General features: G+C 41.7%; 1 long non-coding RNA gene across 1 annotated transcript; it reads left to right on the forward strand.

Annotated features, from left to right (window-relative positions):
* Positions 1-2,313: 2,313 nt before the first annotated feature.
* Positions 2,314-6,230, forward strand: LOC118386489 (uncharacterized). Its single transcript, XR_004826229.2, has 3 exons — positions 2,314-2,418; positions 2,554-2,639; positions 4,845-6,230. It is a non-coding gene; the product is annotated as an uncharacterized LOC118386489 (long non-coding RNA).
* Positions 6,231-12,807: the final 6,577 nt, after the last annotated feature.

The following is a 12,807-nucleotide window of genomic DNA, read 5'->3' on the forward strand; positions in this document are numbered from 1 at the left end:
AATTCATTTATATCAGCAGAGGTCTCCTCAAGAATGTCCCACATTGTACGTGTTAACGACAGGTTTCTCTCTTTCAAAGAGTCTTTGGTAAGTTGGTAGTACATACGCAACATTACGGTCCGAGCCTCCCCAGCGTGGGCTTTATCGTGGCAGAGTATGCATTTGGTATATTTCCATAGCAAATGTCTTGTGATGTATTTTCTCTCCCGTGGAGGATTTCACGTACTGATGGTACGTACATAAAGTATTGCGTAAGGAGCAACTGTTAAAGTCCCAGAGGATTCGTTTGGGAGCATCAAGAGAGAGAGTCTAGTTTTTGAGATAGATCAAGTATTTCATTCAAAGCTTTGGCTCTGCTTTAGGATGTTTATAAAGAACAGGGCAGGTAAAAGGATCGTAGGGACACAGGCAGCAGTTCCACGTCTGGAGTGCAAAGGTGCTCTCTTACCATGATTGATTTGCCCCACTGGTCCTTGATAAGTAAACAGACACCATCATTGTGATGTTTCCCAGTAGTAGCAGAGTCTGGATCCTGTCTGATCATAGTTAAAACAAGTCGGCTCCACTTCGCTGTTAGGCACTCGATCGTCCAGCCAGCTCTCAGTGATTGTCAGGATGCAGGAGTCCTACTACTCGTGCAGGTTGTGCAGGTTAGCCATCAGCTCGTCCACTTTCCTTGAGCCTTTGATCGGCAGAGTAGTCTGTAAGGGAAGTTTATTGCAGGAACTTCCTGCAATAATACTGGATACCGCTGCCCACGGCGTTTCCATAGCTGAGTCCATTTGTGCTTTCAAACGTGCTTTAAAGTATCAGGATCAGTACTTAGCTCCACAACTTAGTTGCCATGATTAAACACTGACGATCAAAGTAGAGGTGATAAAACATCACATGAAAACAATAAGACGGCAAACACAAACACAAGCCGCAGGTCACCACCGTGTAGCACACCAACTTTGTCACAACCTGTCATCAGCATCGGGCTCTGAGGAGCATTCCTCAGACACGAGGCCTATGTCAAACTATTCAATAACATTCATATTGCATTCTGCCTCTTGTCATTCAGTTAAGTCTGTACTTGATTGAACTGGAGTTATTCATGACTATAAACAAAAACATGTTTTTCTAAAAGTGAGGAAAAAGGAAGGGTGATGAGAGTGACCTACTCTGTTACACAAACACGTCTTGTCATATCAACAGTTTCGGTTTCAGTGCTCAGATAAGAATCCTCTTAGCTTTTTCTCAGAACCAGAGATCATAGCACATATTCAGCAAAGGCCTCTCCCTGTAGATACAATTGTAGACAGATATTAAACTGTTTTTAAAATAAACCAGGTTCACAGAGTTTAGGGTCTGTGAACAGAGTATGGTGTGTTGTGACAAATGTCAGATGAGAAGTTGTGCACCACAAGTTGGATTGGTTGCCAGTTCCTCCTCTTGAGACAGTTATTGTACCAGAAACAATAACTTCTTATCATTGTTTTGAATCTTTGGTCATGTTTTGGGGGTTTTGACTTATGTGAGATGCCCAGTCCAATACAACAAGTTGGTCATGATACCACAGTTCAGTTCAGTTCTCTTATTCAGGTCTAGCATCTTGAGAACTGAATTAAAAAGACAAATCAATATTTATAATAAACATTTACAAACAACATAGACGACAACACCAGGTCACACAAACAGACAGAGCAATACATGTAGGCCTAACGGTACAGGTTACAACTGTTAGCAAGTGAAACAGCATGCGGCTCTCTGCACAATACTTTTATTTGCACATTCTCCTTATCTGCCACAAGATGGCGAGCTATATTAATCTGCACCAGTGTTTCCAAGTTACAGACAGTCTTGTGCCCCCTAGTCATGTAGCCACTAAATCACAACCTCCCATAGAGTAGATATGAGCCTAATATTATTGTGTCAACGTATATCATAGAAATATAAATACCATGTCAACCATATTGTGCGTACCCATGAGGGTGCAGTCTAATTGGAATGGTCTGAGAGGCTTTGTCTATTCCAACTGTTCTATTTCTATGGTGTAGACATCCTGGAACCAGCCCTTTAATTAACAAACATTTGCCTTGAAAAAAAACATAGGTGCTATGTCAGTCAAGACCATTGTATGCTTACACACAACTGCAGCTACAGTAAATCTGTATTACAACTATAAATTATGGAGGCAGTCACATACAGACATGCCTCGCATTGACATAGTGGCGATGGTGGCATGGTGCCAGTCTGTGTTCTGCGTTGTGGTTTCGCTGTCACTCGCCGCCTGCCCCTAAGCCTGTTGGCATGTTGACATGTTGGCATGGCGTTAGTGAGGGCAGATTCCTCTGGCGCCTTCCAACCCCAGTAATAATCCCTACTCACTACTCCACGCCAGAGTCTGGTATGCCAGACAGGTGCTCAGTAACCGGGGTGAGTAGAGCATTTGCCAGCTAATTGCATTTTCTTATCTTGTTTGCTATGTGATTATCTGTACTGTATGTAATTCTTACGTGTTTTTTCTGACCTCCTTTTTATTTTTATTTAAAAAAATGGTTCTGTTCACAGCTCACAGAGAAATTCCTATTTTAGCAGGAGAAAGAGAGAGCTGCATTGGGGACTTGAACCGTGGCTTCTAATGTGCAGAAGCAGAGGTGAGTCTGTTGTTGTCTCCCAAACATAAAAGAAAATCTATCCATATCCTAACGAGGCAGTGTTTCTTTCTTTCTGGCCTGACGAGCATAAAAAAAAAAAACGGAGGTTCTCTTCTGCACTGTTCAACCAATCCAGTAAATGTGGAGGAGGAGTTAAGATGGAGGGTCGACTTGTTAATGTCTCAAAGCGGAAGTCGCGTCGAAGGCTACCTTTTAATTTCCCCTTAAAACCAGATGTTACCGGTTTTCACGACCCGCTGAGGGTGATCAATCCATGACTGTTAACAGGTAGGGGGATGGACACTTTGAAGAAAGGCACTTAGAGCCAACATCAACAACATCTTAATGACATTAGCTGTTCAACAGTCTGATGGCCTGGTGGTAGTAGTTGTCTCTGAGCCTGTTGATCCGAGACCACTTGCCAGAGGGTAACAGAGTGAACAGTCCGTGGCTCAGGTGACTGGAATCCTTGATGATCTTTCGGCCTTCCTCAGACACTTCCTGGAGTATATGTCCTTTTAAGGGAAAGGACCCAGTGATGTATATTGGTCCGCACCACCCTCTGTAGAGTCTTTCGGTTAAGGGCAGTGCAATTGCCGCACCAGTCTGTGATACAGCCGGTCAAGATGTTCTCAATCTTGCAGCTGTAGAATTATTTGAGGACTCGAGAGCCCATGTCAAATTTCTTCGGGTCACCTGAGTTAGAAGAGGCGCTATTGTGCCTTCTTCACCACGGAGGTGTGATTGGAGCATATCAGGTCAACTGTGATGTGCGTGCCGAGGAAATTACAGCTTTTGACCCTCTCCACTGCAGCCCCATTAATGACAATAGGGGCGTATTCCCCTACAGGAGGGTGCTGAGCATGCACCCCTGACGGTCAGCATGGCAGAGGTGCTGTTGCCTACCCTCACCACCTGGGGTCTGCTGCCTGTCAGGAAGTCCTGGATCTAGTTGCAGAGGGAGGTGTTCATACTCAGGGCCTTGAGCTTAGTTTCGAGCTTGGAAGGGACTATGTTGTTGACCCGCTGAGCTGTAGTCGATGAACAGCATTCTCATATAGGTGTTCCTCTTGTCCAGGTGGGATAAGGTGGAGCTGATGTGGTCCTTGACCTGCATGTCGAATCACTTGATGATGACAGAAGTGAGTGCTACAGGGATTTAGGGAGGTTTCCCCAATTTGCTCAGGAACAGGGAAAATGATGGACTTCTTAAAGCACGTGGGGATCACAGACTGGGACAAGGAGAAGTTGAATATGTCTGTGAACATTCCAGCCAGTTGGTCTGAACATGCTCTGAGGACACGGCCGGGGATACCGCCTAGGCCGGCTGCTTTGCGAGTATTCACACGCTTGAAGTCTTACTCATGTTGGCCAAAGAGATTGAGAGCTCACATTCCTCTACATCAGCGACTGTGCAAAGCTGTCATCAAAGCAAAGGGTGTCTACTTTGAAGAATCTCAAATATAACATATATTTTGATTTGTTTCACACTTTTTTGATTACTACATGATTCCATATGTGTTATTTCATTGTGTTGATATCTTCACTATTATTCTACAATGTAGAAAAACCCTGGAATGAATAGGTGTGTCCAAACTTTTGACTGGGACTATATATTTCTATAGCCATCATTCAAAGTAAAATGACATATCTTCATTTGTACTGGTAGTCTTTGTTCTATATAATCATTGTGTAGACCAAAGGTCGTTGCAACAAACTGGAGAAAGCAGGCATGTCCCTGCATACAGTCAGTCATGCTCCTGACATTGTTATGGGGGACGTGAAGGAACCATTAGAAAATATGAAGCTTGACTTCTCACTCGTACGCTACATCAAAACTGGTTTATTTCCCTCCAAGAAAAAGAGATACGATCAAAGACCTAATATGAAACAGACTGCCTTGCTTAGCTCTTTGGGGATGCAACTCGACATTCTGTGATTTTCAGATTGGGGTTCATTCTATTTCGCAAAGAGGGGCTCAGCCAAAGAGAAATGTCGATTAATGTCTATGATTATAGTAAGCGCTGTTATGTTTAAAATCTTATTCCCAAAGAGTGAAATGTCGGTATGCTTTCATCTAGGTCTTTATAACATCAAATTGACGTACGCGGTTATACTTGGGGACTTCCCAGAGATATCACTGGTCTCTACAAGGGGAGTCTATGATGAGATAATTAATTAACTAAGGTTCCCTTTTCCAAACAGGGAAATGGAAGAGAGGACATCAGTAAAACACCTGGAGACGGGAGCTTGAAGCAGACAGCAAAAGTTTTGGCATCCGGAACAAGAATGAAAATATATTCCAGAACAGAGTGCAATGGAGAGATGTTGTAGAATAAGTTAGTTTCCCAACTTCGTCTCCCATGGTGTATTTCTGAACAAGGTCAAGGTAAAGGTCAATGTAATCAGAATGTTCTGCTTTTTTTTCTACCCAAATGGCCATTGGTATTTCCGAACTGCCACAGGGAAGCTTCAGTACACCCTGGTCCTAAAAACACATGAAGGGATTACTGTAGCCTCCTGAGTTTTGGGGAGAGTAAGAAGTTTAGAGTTTGGGCACCACAGTCCTTGAAAGTTGTTTCAAGGGCCTGGCTTTGGCTGACTTTAAGAGGGAAGGGATTGCAACTTACCTTTTCAGTTGGCAACAGATCCCAGGCCCATAAGCGCTGGCAAGCCAATTTTAGTTCTGGAATCAGGTGGTAGAGGAAAGAGTCATTTTTAGCCTACTGCATACTAGCAACTGAAAGTACTCTTACTTAAATTCTGACATCGGACTATTCACAAAACGTAGTTCGACCATCATGCACACAAATCAATGACAACTGTGTAAATGTGTCTAGTCCTATCTATATCTTCCCCTCAAACCCTTCATAAAAACCTTTCAGAAATCAAAATGAAAGAAGTTTCGGAAGTATGTGGCTTTTATCCTCACTCCCCATCTCACCATCTGTATAAACAGCTAGAGGCTATAGGCCAAGACTGCAGGAGCTCCAGAAGGTCGATTGAGCATCAATAGCAACCAGATGACTAGCACTTTGGTCCAGGGAAGACGACTGCAGAGTGCTCCTCAATCAAGTTGATAGATCACACAAACATATGGAACTGATGCTCATTTATAGGTATTTGGGCTACTATTCTAGAGTTGTTGGGAAAGTTGTAAATGAGAATATGAGCATTGTAAAAAAAATATTGGTTCATGGCAGAGGGTTTGAAATTGTTTCTAAAAAATGCACTGTCCTATAATAGAGCAAGAGTTACCATGGCAATTATACAACTTGTGGTCCACAATATCCAGTGCTTAATTTGTAAATCAGGAGGTGCCGGAACAGAAAGTGAGCGTGAGTGGGGTGAGACCTGGGGAGCTCTGAGCTACCAGAGCGCTTGAGAAAAAAAGTACCTTTATAATTAATCATTGCATGCATATCATTACATTTGCATAGTGGCATAGAGCAGTAGAGTAGAGGCACTTACAGAAGTTGCACACATGGGGAGAATTTTGAGTAGCCTAGGATCCGGGAAAAATTTCATTCAATTCTACTTTTAATACCACACTTATTATCGAAATAACAGGCTACACTGTCAAACTGACAATTTGAGATCAATAAAAACAACCTTATCTTGAATCCATTAATAAATAGACTAGACCTAGGCATGTGGAGACATATTGTAGTCAACAATATGAATGGGAAATTATATTACTAAAATGCTTTCCAGTTTCACTGACTCACCCAATGATGCACCGCTCACTCGCCGGTGATGGCCGATGCACTCTTGCCAAAAGCCTATCTCTGTTTCACTTTGTAAAGCAATATTTGGAAGTTGATCAAATATTTTTGTAGCCTACGGCAGACAGATTAGAGTTTTCTCTTTTCTTCTCTGTGTTTTCCCACAATTGCATTCGAAAAATTGCGAAAGGCCTGTTATGTCTGCATGCTGTTCACTGCATGCTGTTCACTGCATGCTGTTCACTGCATGCTGCTCACTGCATGCTGTTCACTGCATGCTGCTCACTGCATGCTGTTCACTGAATGCTGCTCACTGCATGCTGCACATTCCAGACTGTAGGCTTTGCCTTGTTATTGGGCTACACACAATCCACAGCTAGGCAATAATAATTTTAAAAAGCTATTACTCTTCTGTGGCTAAATTATAGGCCTTCTCATGGTGTAGTAGGCTATTCTGAATTATTTCATTTATTTATGGCAGACAACAGTAATTCTATAACTTTGGCTAATTTATTTCAATTCATCAGGGGTGCTGCAGCTCCTCCAGAACCCTTCGCGCAGCTACAATTCTATAAGGAAATTAATTAAGTGCAACGCTGGAGATATGAGAGAAGGAGAGAGATCATAGAAAGTGAATCTCATTGTAGTTCTGTGAGAGATACAGGTGTGCTTCTCACACAGCCATGGCCACGCGTTGGTCTCCAACATAGGCGTAGGCTGCAATATTGTGCAAACCATTAACCTGGGCCGGCCCAACCAGAATCAACTCTTAGAATATCAGGTCCTTGCTAAAAATCACATTATGTGTTTTTTGGGGGATGACAGGAGAATTAACAAAGAGGAAACTTGAATGAACTTCGATAGTTTTTATTACAATTTTTACATTGCAAAAAGAGAAACATTTTCATGCCATGAGGTTCCGGAACAAAATAGGCCAAAACGGGGAAATGCCATGATCCGGCTTAAATTAAGCACTGAAAATATCTATTGCGCTATTAGCTATCAAGGCACAAGGCGAGACCCAGATGCAGACACAGGAGGCAGATGGTTGGAGTCTTACAATGTTTATTAATCCAAAAAGGGGTAGGCAAGAGAATGGTCGTGTACAGGCAAAAGGTCAAAACCAGTTCAGAGTCCAATAGGTACCGAAGGGCAGGCAGAGTCAAGGTCAGAGGGCAGGCAGGATGATCAGGCAGGCAGAAAAGTAGTCCAGAGTCAGGCAGGGCTCTGAACCAGGAAGACTGGCAAAAGAGAATAGAAAAGGAGTTTGGGGAAAAACACACTGGTTGACTTGACTAAACATAAAAGACAAACTGGCACAGCGAGATAGGAAACACAGGGATAAATACACTGGGGAAAATAAGCGACACCTGCAGGGGTTGGAGACAATCACAGGGACAGGTGAAACAGGTGAGGGTGTGACAATTAGCTGTGAAAATACTGTAGGGGGGCAGAAAATGTTTAGAATGACTATCTAACATCTAGTGCTAAGGATGACTCTTACTCTTACTCAATCCCCTAGTGAAAGAAGGGAACATTCACCAGGTAGAAAAGTCTGAGACTCCATGATGACACCGTCAGGAGCCAAAGTACGGTTTCATAAAGGACTGCAACAACAGAGGAGAAAACACTATTCATCCCACCTCAAAACAACTCATAACAGCCACCATTTAGTCCAATGCCCATTAATCGGGAATCTTTGCTCTAGATAAGTGATAGGGATTTAAAAAAAATATATATATATATATATATGCTGATATGATTTCAACACTGCGTCCTGTCTGGTGTGACAAACAAGGGAACTGTGTTACTCTGTGGTTTGACAGGTTTGCAGGAAAACAAGACACACGCCCATCCACCTTTCACTTGACTGGCTGTCGATTCAAGGCCCAAAGTCGAGATAAGAGGGGTTGTGGAATGCTGTTGATTGTCAATACCCCGGTTTCCATGGTAACCCGTAAACACATGGCTGGGTCATTTACTGTGAGCTGTAAATTATGTCGTATGGGGCGACTGCTGAGGGGTTTCTAACACGAGGAGTGGTTCAGACAAACAACAGCAGCTCGTATGTATGACACAGGGAGCCCAACCAGGATCATTCTTTTTCAGTGTTTTCCTTTATTTGAAACTTAAATTCAAGAGTGGCAGAGAGGCGGGTTCCAATTTTTCAGAGTAAATAACTCATGGACACTAGAGAAGCTTAACCAAGTTCAATACTTCCCAAAGGGTCGTTACAGGTATAATTCAGACAAAGACATATTCTCTTCCACTACTTTATATACTATGCTTAGGCTCATAACGATGTTCAAAGTTTACCCCGAATCCAACAAGTGCCTTGCAAAAGTGCCTTCATCCCCCTTGGCGTTTTCTCCTATTTTCTTGCATTACAACGTGTAATTTAAATATATTTTGATTTTGATTTCATGTAATGGACACACACAAAATAGTCCAAATTGGTGAAGTGAAAGGGAAAATATTACTTGTTTAAAAAAATTATTAACATTTTTAAAGGGAAAAGTGGTGTTCTGAAAGGCCCCAGGGTCTGCAACACCACTAAGCAGGGGGCACCACCAAGCAGCGGCACCATTAAGACCAAGGACCTCTTCAAACAGGGACAAAGTTGTGGAGAAGTACAGATCAGGGTTGGGTTATAAAAAATATCAGAAACGTTGAGCATCCCACAGAGCACCATTAAATCCATTATTAAAAAATTGAAAGAATATGGCACCACAACAAATCTGCCAAGGAGGGCATTAAATCAGAGAGGCAACAAAGAGACCAAAGATAATCCTGAAGGAGCTGCAAAGCTCCACAGTGAAGATTGGAGTATCTGTCCATAGGACTACTTTAAGCCATACACTCCACAGAGCTGGGCTTTACGGATGATTGGCCAGAAAAAAAGTAATTGCTTAAAGAAAAAAATAAGCAAACACGTTTGGTTTTCACCAAAAGGCATGTGGGAGACTCCGCAAACATATGGAAGAAGGTACGCTGGTCAGATGAGAATAAAATGTAGCTTTTTGGCCTTCAAGGAAAACTCTATGTCTGGCGCAAACCCAACACCTCTCATCACCCAGAGAACACCAGGCCCACAGTGACGCATGGTGGTGGCAGCATCATGCTGTGGGGATGTTCTTCATCGACAGGGACTGTCAAACTGGTCAGAATTGAAGGAATGATTGATGGCGCTAAATACAGGGAAATTCTTGAGGGAAACCTGTTTCAGTCTTCCAGAGATATAGTTGAAGTTGGAAATTTACATACACCTTAGCCAAATACATTTAAACTCAGTTTTTCACAATTCCTGACATTTAATCATAGTAAAAATTCCCTGTTTTAGGTCAGTTAGGATCACCACATTATTTTACTACATTATTTTATGTCAAATGTCAGAATAATAGTAGAGAGAATGATTTATTTCAGCTTTTTTTCTTTCTTTACATTCCCAGTGGGTCAGAAGTTTACATGCACTCACTTAGTTTTTGGTAGAATTTCCTTTACATTTTTTAAGTTGGGTCCAATGTTTTGGTTAGCCTTCCACAAGCTTCCCACAATAAATTGTGTGAATTTTGGTCCATTCCTCCTGACAGAGCTGGTGTAACTGAGTCAGGTTTGTAGGCCTCCTTGCTCGCACACGCTTTTTCAGTTCTGCCCACAGATTTTCTATAGAATTGAGGTCAGGGCTTTGTGATGGCCACTCCAATACCCTGACTTTGTTGTCCTTCAGCCATTTTGCCAAAACTTTGAAAGTATGCTTGGGGTCATTGTCTATTTGGAAGACCCATTTGCCACCAAGATTTAACTTACTGACTGATGTCTTGAGATGATGCTTCAACATATGCATATAATTTTCCTACCTCATGATGCTATCTATTTTGTGAAGTGTACCAGTCCCTCCTGCAGCAAAGCACCCCCACAACATGATGCTGCCACCCCTGTGCATCACTGTTGGGATGGTATTCTTCGGCTTGCAAGCCTCCGCCTTTTTCCTCCAAACATAACAATGGTCATTATGGCTAAACAGTTCTATTTTTGTTTCATCAGACCAGTGTACAATTTTTCAAAAATACGATATGTGTCCACATGTGCAGTTGCAAACTGTAGTCTGGCTTTTTTATGGCAGTTTTGGAGCAGTGGCTTCTTTCTTGCTGAGCGGCCTTTTCACGTTATGTCAATATAGGACTCGTTTTACTGTGGATATAGATACTTTTGTACCTGTTTCCTCATCTTCACAGGGTACTTCGCTGTTGTTCTGGAAATTATTTGCACTTTCACAACAATGTCTAGGAGACAGAATGCGTCTTCTTCCTGAGCGGTATGACATCTGTGTGGTACCATGGTGTTTGTACTTGCGTATTATTGTTTGTACAGATGAACGTGGTACCTTCAGGAATTTGGAAATAGCTCCCAAGGATGAACCAGACTTGTGGAGGTGTACAATTTTGGCTGATTACTTTTTATTTTCCCATGATGTCAAGCAAAGAGGCACTGAATTTGAAGGTAGGTCTTGAAATACATCCACAGGTACACCTCCAATTGACTCAAATTATGTCAATTAGCCTAACAGAAGCTTCTAAAGCCATGACATCATTTTATGGTATTTTCTAAGCTGTTTAAAGGCACATTCAACTTTTTGTATGTAAACTTCTGACCCACTGGAATTGTGATACAGTGAATTATAAGTGAAATAATCTGTCAGTAAATAATTGCTGGAAAGACTACTTGTCATGCACAAAGTAGATGTCGTTTTGTTATTAGATATTTGTGGAGTGGTTGAAAAACGAGTTTTAAAGACTCGAACCTAAGTGTATGTAAACTTCCGACTTCAACTGTATATAATAACTTAAAAAAATGTTAAATCCTCAAAGACAAGCCCTCCTCTGAAGGCATCTTTAGTAGAGGAGGAATGAATTCAGTAAAAGGAAAGGACTTTTATGTTTTTGATGCCATTCCATTTGTTCTGTTCCAGCCATCATTTTGAGCCGTCCTCCCCTCAGCAGCCTCCACTGATATCAAGATACCGGTAATCCTCATGCAGGCACTGGTGTGTTTTCTCTTGAAACATCCCCGTAACCCAACCATCTACAAATTCCTCTGTGAAAGCTTCTGATCAAGTCCATGCCATGTGGGAATGTGCAGAATATTATGTTGGATATTCCTGGAAAGCTGGTTTGAATCGTGTGGAGGGATCTGCTCTGCTGGCCTCTGCATGAGGATTGGGAAGCATAAATGTAAGGAATTCTGGGCAGTGTTCAGTAGAAAACACTGTAGCAAAATGTTTTGCAACAGAAAGCAAAAATCGGTGTTCTTATTGGTCAAGTTCTGGTAGTACTTCCCTGTTTCAAAAATATGTCCACCTACTGATCAGGACCCAGGACAAATCGCAGAGAGAGCGATAGAGAGATGATGGTGAGAGAAGGTGGACTCGTAAAGCAGTGCAGGCCAAATCCAGAAACAACACCCTCTCAAATAGCTCCCATCTGGCTCCACAGCAACTATGTCCATGGCCCATTACACATATACCTCTTTTGTATCATTTTAATTAGAATACATGTATTTTGTATTTTCCAATACAAATATATACTTGCAAGTAGCCCGCTTAACTACAACCATCTCAGTAATGGTAACATAATCTTTATACTTGCTATGACTGTGGTATTTCCTTGTTAACCTTAGTTTGACTGTAAGACACTCTGGATAATTGTGTCTGCTAAATGACCAAAATGTACATTTTAAAATTAACACTTGCAAAGCACACTACTGGGTATTATTCTAATGACCTTCACCCCCCCCCAAACGAGGCCAATTTTGATTTAAAAAAAAAGTTTGAGGGTGGAACTCATTAGAATAATACCCAGCAGTGTGCGTGGCAAATATATATATTTTTACCATTATCGTTTATCATTTAGCAGACGCTCTTATCCAGAGGACCTTAGTCAGTCAGAGCTTTCATCTAAGGTTGATAAAAAAGCACATCAAATCATATTTTATTTATCACATGCACCGAATACAACTGTTGTACATTTTACAGTGAAATGCTTGCTTATGAACCTTTCCCAACAACACAAAGTTTAAAAAATAATAATAACAAATAAAATAGTAACTAACACTAGAGGAATAATATAAAATACACATGAATGGAGCCATATACAGTACAGGGAGCACCAGTACCACATCAATGTGCATAAGTACGAGGTACTTGAGGTAGATATGTACAGTACATGAAGGCAGGGTACAGTGACTAGGCATCCGGATAGATAATAATAAGAGTAATGTAAAAAACAGAGTTACAGCAGCAAATGATGAGTGTGTTGTGTCGGTGTTATTTGTGCGTGTGCGTATGTAGTATTTCAATGTGTGAGGGATTTGTGTGGTAGTGACAGTGTAGTGTGTCTGAGTGAGTGTGTATATGTTGTGTATATAAAGTCTAGTGAGTGTCCGTA

Source organism: Oncorhynchus keta, chromosome 7, assembly GCF_023373465.1.
Source record: "Oncorhynchus keta strain PuntledgeMale-10-30-2019 chromosome 7, Oket_V2, whole genome shotgun sequence".
NCBI classification, from domain to species: domain Eukaryota; kingdom Metazoa; phylum Chordata; class Actinopteri; order Salmoniformes; family Salmonidae; genus Oncorhynchus; species Oncorhynchus keta.